The sequence below is a fragment of the Schistocerca cancellata genome, chromosome 5 (genome assembly GCF_023864275.1).
Source record: "Schistocerca cancellata isolate TAMUIC-IGC-003103 chromosome 5, iqSchCanc2.1, whole genome shotgun sequence".
NCBI lineage: Eukaryota > Metazoa > Arthropoda > Insecta > Orthoptera > Acrididae > Schistocerca > Schistocerca cancellata.
The window spans coordinates 663414728-663422018 of record NC_064630.1 but is presented as its reverse complement, the minus strand read 5'-3'; positions in this window follow the sequence as shown (position 1 = coordinate 663422018).

Below are 7291 nucleotides of genomic sequence, written 5' to 3'. Positions count from 1 at the left end.
TTCGTGGGTGCGACAGTTTAATGAAGACAGAACATCGTGTGACAACAAACCGAAACAACCTCGGGCTTGCACAGGCCGGTCTTGACAACGTGATCGAGAAAGTGGAGAGAATTGTTTTGGGGGATCGTCGAATGACTGTTGAACAGATCGCCTTCAGAGTTGGCATTTCTGTGGGTTCTGTGCACACAATCTTGCATGACGACCTGAAAATGCGAAAAGTGTCATCCAGGTGGGTGCCACGAATGCTGACGGATGACCACATGGCTACCCGTGTGGCATGTTGCCAAGCAATGTCGACGCGCGACGACAGCATGAATGGGACTTTCTTTTCGTCAGTTGTGACAATGGATGAGACGTGGATGCCATTTTTCAATCCAGAAACAAAGCGCCAGTCAGCTCAATGGAAGCACACAGATTCACCGCCACCAAAAAAATTTCGGGTAACCGCCAGTGCTGAAAAAATGGTGGTGTCCATGTTCTGGGACAGCGAGGGCGTAACCCTTACCCATTGTATTCCAAAGGGCACTACGGTAACAGGTGCATCCTACGAAAATGTTTTGAAGAACAAATTCCTTCCTGCACTGCAACAAAAACGTCCGGGAAGGGCTGCGCGTGTGCTGTTTCACCAAGACAACGCACTCGCACATCGAGCTAACGTTACACAACAGTTTCTTCACGATAACAACTTTGAAGTGATTCCTCATGCTCCCTACTCACCTGACCTGGCTCCTAGTGACTTTTGGCTTTTTCCAACAATGAAAGACACTCTCCGTGGCCGCACATTCACCAGCCGTGCTGCTATTGCCTCAGCGATTTTCCAGTGGTCAAAACAGACTCCTAAAGAAGCCTTCGCCGCTGCCATGGAATCATGGCGTCAGCATTGTGAAAAATGTGTATGTCTGCAGGACGATTACGTCGAGAAGTAACGCCAGTTTTATCGATTTCGGGTGAGTAGTTAATTAGAAAAAAAATCAGAGGCCTTAGAGCTGGAATGCACCTCGTATATTGAAGTCACCCGCAATAAAAATTTTGTGATTTTTGTGTTTAGTGAATAATTTGATTAGTGAATTTAGTTCATCTATAAGAATTTCATCAGAGGCTGGTGTATGGTGCACACAAGCAATGATAATTTTTTGTGTATGCAGTACTATGGCTGCTACTTCAGATACACCTTCAATGCAATGTTTGTGTAGGCCTATCACTGAATGCTGCAGATTTAAGTTTGCAACTCCACCATGTGCAATATTTATTCTACAATATTTTGTGGCTAATATGTAGCCATAAGGTGCACACAAATCTATTTCTGAGTCATGCGACCAATGCTCATTAATATACAGTATGCTACAGTTAATTTTGTCTGCCAAGTACTGTAACTCATTAACCTTATGTCTTAGGGATTGTACATTAACATGAAATGACATTAAATTGTTTTTGTTACTGGGAGGAATACTCGTTGCTTTTTCTGTTGCATTGTCTTTACTGTCCCTTGCAAACTGTTGTGACCAAATCCAAGTTGTGTTAGATTTTATCACTACTGGGAGTTTCCCTGTACCATATCTTTGAACTGAAGCCTATAAATTGTTTTATTAGCCATTAGCACCTCCTATAATTACTGCATAGTCGTTTGGTGATAGATTCTTGCATTCTTCTTCAACACTGTCAACAAGTTGGCTTAATCTTGCATTTGGTTTTACTAGTCCCTGAAGTTTGAACCTTCCTGCTGCACCATCTGTTTTCAGTTTTATAGCTAACCGTCTTCTGAAACTGTCTGAGAAAACTTTTAGATTTATAGTGTTCATTTTTTCGTAGTACCTTTGTGATCGTTTGATGAGACTGTTTTATCACAGTTTTGTTTGGTGTATGTCTTCTTTGGACTGTCACTTGATGATCACTGTCATTGTTCACATGGGTTACAGCTGAGTATGTATTCTCATGTTCAGGGATTGTACAATGATTAAGATAATTATTAACTTTTGTGTTGTTTGTTACCTTATGAGGCGGTCGAGGCATAATCCATCCTGTGCTGCTTTTCTGAAAATGTTTGCCCTGTGGACTGTGATGGTGTTTCGTTATTTAGCGTGTCCATTGTTGTAGTAAAATGAAAGGACCATGTTTCATTCCAACCAGGTGGATTGGTGACCAATTGTTATCATATGGGCATACGATACCTGCATCTATGAGCTCTTACATAGTTTCTTAGAAGAAAGATATCTAGCTTTGTAATGGATGGGAGGACCTTCTGTGGTCGTTAACCTGTGGCTGTTACCATTATACATCACATTAACACATAGTTCAGAGGTGCTGAATGGGGAGCTGTGTAGTTTCTTGTAAGGGGGAAGACAAACATCACACAAAACAGTATGGGACTGAGAATCACTGATATTGTGTGTTTGTGGCATGGCTGGTGAAGAGGCGGCAGGTGAGTTGGCAGGAACCTCATGGAAGGTGGCTGTGAAGCAATGAGCCCTTTGACTGTGGGGAGAGCACACACCAAGTTGGATGATGTGTTGGCGATCAGCTGACAGAGAATGTTGTTGGCATGTAATGCATCCTTGCCTAGGAACTGAGTCAAGAGGGCAGCAAAGGAGTTGAAATGAGAAGCCTTAGGTGGGAGCACTTGAAGGAAGTGCAGACAAGATTACAGTGAGCTGCAGGTAAGGTAGGTGCACAGGCAAAGAAGCTGGCAATGCATATGCCCAAACTGTAGTGAAGCAAGTCATATGTGTGAAGGTGCAGTGAAAGACCAGAATGATTACGGAAATTGATCCCAAGGACAGGGCCATCCACTTCGGTGGCATGGAAGGTGCAAGAGAATTGAAGCTGAGGCATAAACTGGAGCCAAAGATTGGCGGCATTGTGAATAGTGATATAGGAGCTGTTGTCTGGTCATAGAACCATTGATGACTGTAGAAGGCTCAGAGGTATGAAGGAGGGAAGAATGACACTTAACCTGCACCTGTGTCGACAAGGAACACATATTAGAAGCTCAATCGAATGTGTAAAATTATTGGAGGGCGAAGACTGATTTTGAGGCAATGCCCTGTTGCAGCGATGTGAGATGCGGCACCTAGAGTGGCACACATGGTGTGTTTGGTTGCTGTGTGCAAGGAGTTCGACAGTTCCTTGTAGTGTTGCCAAAATGTCATGTGGTACCAGAATAGCGGGTAGACAGGGTGTGCTGCCATTTGCCGCACGTCTGCAGGTGGCAGTGCAGTACTGTCTAGAGTCATACATGATCTTGCACATCCCCTGTTGTATGGGTTAGAGGGGGAAGGTCTGAAGCATTGTTGCCAACTAAGTCGAACACTGGGCAACTCACTGAAAACAAGAGCTGGCAATGATGTATTATGAGGTACGCTTGATTGGCAAGGTGAAGTTTGGCATCTAAAGGCTCAATGACATGGGATAATATTAGTAGTTGTAGGTCTTGAGGTAACCTCACTACCAACAATGTCCATAGGTCCACATCCAGAAGCACTTCAGGGTCGATGAGGGCACACAATCTGTACCACAGCTGTAATGGTGATTTGTCACTCAGCTGTTCTTCATGAATGATATGATGAAATGTGTCCTCTGGCAAGTGAGACTGGTGCTCAATAATAATGTCTTGTATGCTGGCATATTTAGGTGAGATGGGTGGATAGAGTATTAGGTCGCTAATCAGGTGTTCATGCAGATGGCTGATGAAACCCAAGAATTTAGTATCATCACTGCAGATGCCATGGATGGCCAAAATATTTTCCAACAGGGCAAAACAAGCCTTTCAAGTCTTTGGGCTGTTCTTGAGTGATTGTGTCAACTTCGGAAGTAGTCCGACATGCTCCTAGCACACCACGGGAGCACCTAGCAGAGGTTCGGAAACAGTCTGTTGCAGGAAAGTGCAGTGAGCAGAGTGCAGTGGTGGTGCCCAACTGCAGTGTCTCCCAAGATCTTGATGACAGAGCAGGAAGGGGGTTTTAAGCATGACACAACAGTGTGGCAGGAACAGAAGTGTGTGGATCAGTGCAGATGCAATAGCCGTTTGAAAACCCCCAACTGCAAACAGTCTGAGCACTCAACAGAATGATGTGGTTCTTGTGTGAAACACAGATTATATGTTAGTTGGAATGTTGGGAGCAAGAAAAAGTTCAAATTTGATTGGTGAAAATCCTTGTGGCGAAGTGAATGTAGATCTATAGTCGCCGGAGAGAGAGTTGTCAAGAGTCTGCAGCATGGCGTGTTGTTCCTGCCCTGGTGGTATTGTCTCACAAGGGTGAAGTTCACACAATGACTTTTTTGGCAGCAAGACAAGACGATTTTTGTAGCTGCAGTTGCATTGAGGAGCACGACTATGTCATACACGTTATATCAAGTGCGAACGGTGATGGAACATTGATATTATACTGATCCATTATTTTTGTAACTGTTTATGCCAATGGCTCACAAAGAGAAATGGCACAGAAAAGCGAAATAATGAAATCGGTGGAAAAACAGGATTCACACATTACATACGGTGGAGAGTAGAATGAATCCACACTTGCGACTGAAGTCAACTTTTATTACACATAACTCGGAGAAGAGTGACACGAAGCACATACAAGTAAGTAACATGATCACTGACTAAACTAGTCAAAGAAGTTCCAAGAATGGGTGGCTATCGACAGCGTGGCTGTCGATAGTTGCCACATGTCCTTTCCAGATGATGTACAACTTTCTTCTTGCCTCATTGCATTGGCGGAATGCACTCACTTGAGTTTTCTCGAGCTGGGCACAAGGGGTTGTCATTATAATTGATGGCAAGTTATTTGGGAATAGATGATAGCTTGGATTCTGTTTCTTCAAATGTCACTCCCTGAGCAGCAACAGCTGTCATCTGCGTAGATGAACTGGGTTCCAGTGCTGAAGACTAATCATTGGTATGTGTGCTATATAATATTGGAGCCAGCACACTTCCCTGCAAAAGGCTGTTCCTCTGCATTCTCCATTGACCCTTTTTATAATTCACACTGACAAAAAATTGTCTGTTCTACAGTAGACACTGAATAAACTGCATCAATCCATAGTTCTTAAGTGTTGTGTACAGCTTCTTTGTTTGTTTCTTATGATTCATGGGGTCATAAGCAAATGTAATATCTATAAAGGCAACCCCTGTAATCTGCTTTCTTTCATGCCCTTCCTCAATTTCTTGGGTTAAACTGAGTATATGACTAATGCATGACTTTCCTTTTCTGAAACCTGACTCTTCTTTAATTACCTTCTTGTCAACAGACTCAAAAATTAGATTTGAAAGCATTCCCTCCAGAAATTTAAACAGATGGAACAGAAGTAATGCAGGAGTGAAGTTCTTCAGGTTATTTAGTTCTTTGCTTGGTTTAAGCAATGCCACCACTTTTGCCTTGCACCAGATGTTTGGGATAGTTTCCATTCTGCCAGCCTGTTAGTTGTTTTTGTTGGCTGCTTCTACTATTCCCAACACTGAATTACCCTACCGTAATACTGATGCAGGCAAATTTAAAACAAGGGTCTATAACAACACTGACTAGCAAATATCATGGGATTGGCACCTAATATTGCAGGAGGTCTCCTCTGGCCCTGCCAATTGCAGTGAGATGCTATGGAAGTGAGTCTACAAGTCCCTCTTACTCCTCTGGAAGTAGCTTACACCAAATCATTTGCAGAGCAGCAGCTGATTCTCATCTGTTCATGGGTGCAAGGTGCATGACCTGAGCCTGCATTCCATTACAATCCAGATATGCTCAATGGGGTTCAAATTTTGGCTCCAGGGTGTCCACCTCAGTCTTTGGATCTCCCCTGAATGTTCCCGGAACCATTCAAGGGCAATGTTGGTGTGATGTGGTGGAACAGTCATCTTGAAACACTGCAGATTTGTTAGGGTGTTGGAAGGCCAAAGATGGGTGGAGATAGCCCCGAGCAGCTCAATATATTACGGACCATTCGAAATCCCTTCCAGAACAACTAGGTGGCCCCTTCTATACCAGGAAAATGCACCACAGAGCATAACAGACACACCATCACCTTGAACCACACCGTCTTTGCAGGCAGGATCCATCGATTCATGTGGTCAGTGCCACAAACAGCGTCTCCCACTGCCATGGTGCAGTTGAAATCATGATTCATCTGTCCTTGTGATTGGTGATAAATGGAAGCTGTTGTGCCCTATGATGTTGGGTTAACAGTGACAGCTTTGTGCACCACTGTCTCCCATACCCCATGTTCCTGTAGATTGTTCACTGGGAGACACGTCTAGCCCATCCTCTACTGAACTGAGCTGTGATTTGTTGCACTGTTGCCTTTCTGTCAATATTGATGATCAACCTCCAGATACTGATGGCCACGGTCACTGAGGATGGCTGGTAGTTCATCTGCTGTGACACTCGCATTTAACCATTCACGATACACCCTGGACATGTTTGAACATGCGAATCTGAATTCCTGCACCACTGCCGAAATCGAAATTCCCGTCTGTCGAGCATCGAACACTGTACCTTGTTCGAATGGCGTCAGCTCACAACAGTGTTGCATATTACACAAACCACTTGCACAACCACTTCTCAGATGGTCTGCTATACAGTTGCAGCTGGCACAGGGAGAGCATGGTGTACCATACAACACACTTGCACCACCACTATCCCATGACATCTGCTAAGTCTGTATACATAACCCAGCCACCATGAATTTTTACGAAATTAATGGATCACATCTTTTGTCACCCTCATTCACCATTGTAATGCAGACCATATTCGGGATTAGATTGTGAAACCGTTGCATATCAATAGAACAACAATGTTACCAGCAGTCAGCACAATTCTTCTTAACATCACGGCTTTCAGCAGCTGCAGATGCCCAGAATATAAAATGCTATGTGCCTTAAAAATGAATGGTGATGACAGAACAGACAGATTAGAATTCTCAGAATCTATTATACAATCACATAATCAACAGGTACAGCAAAAATGCTATGAAATGACATCACAACACCACGCAGAAAGAATTTAGAGGTATAGTTGACAATGAAAGAGCAAAAATTTACAACACATGCGATTCATTGTTCTACATGCGATTCATTGTTCTGTACATCAAGAAGCACTTTCTGCTAAATTTGCAGGCATGGAACATTTAAAGAAATTGGTGGTATGAATAGTAAAATTTCTGAAGTCACAAACATTATTCCATTGTCAGTTGCAACAGTTTACGATGGAGACTTTATACATTACTGCAATGTATGTTGGTTTCAAGGGGCATGGCTGCAATGATTTTCTCATTTAAAACACACTATTTTTGAATCTACAAA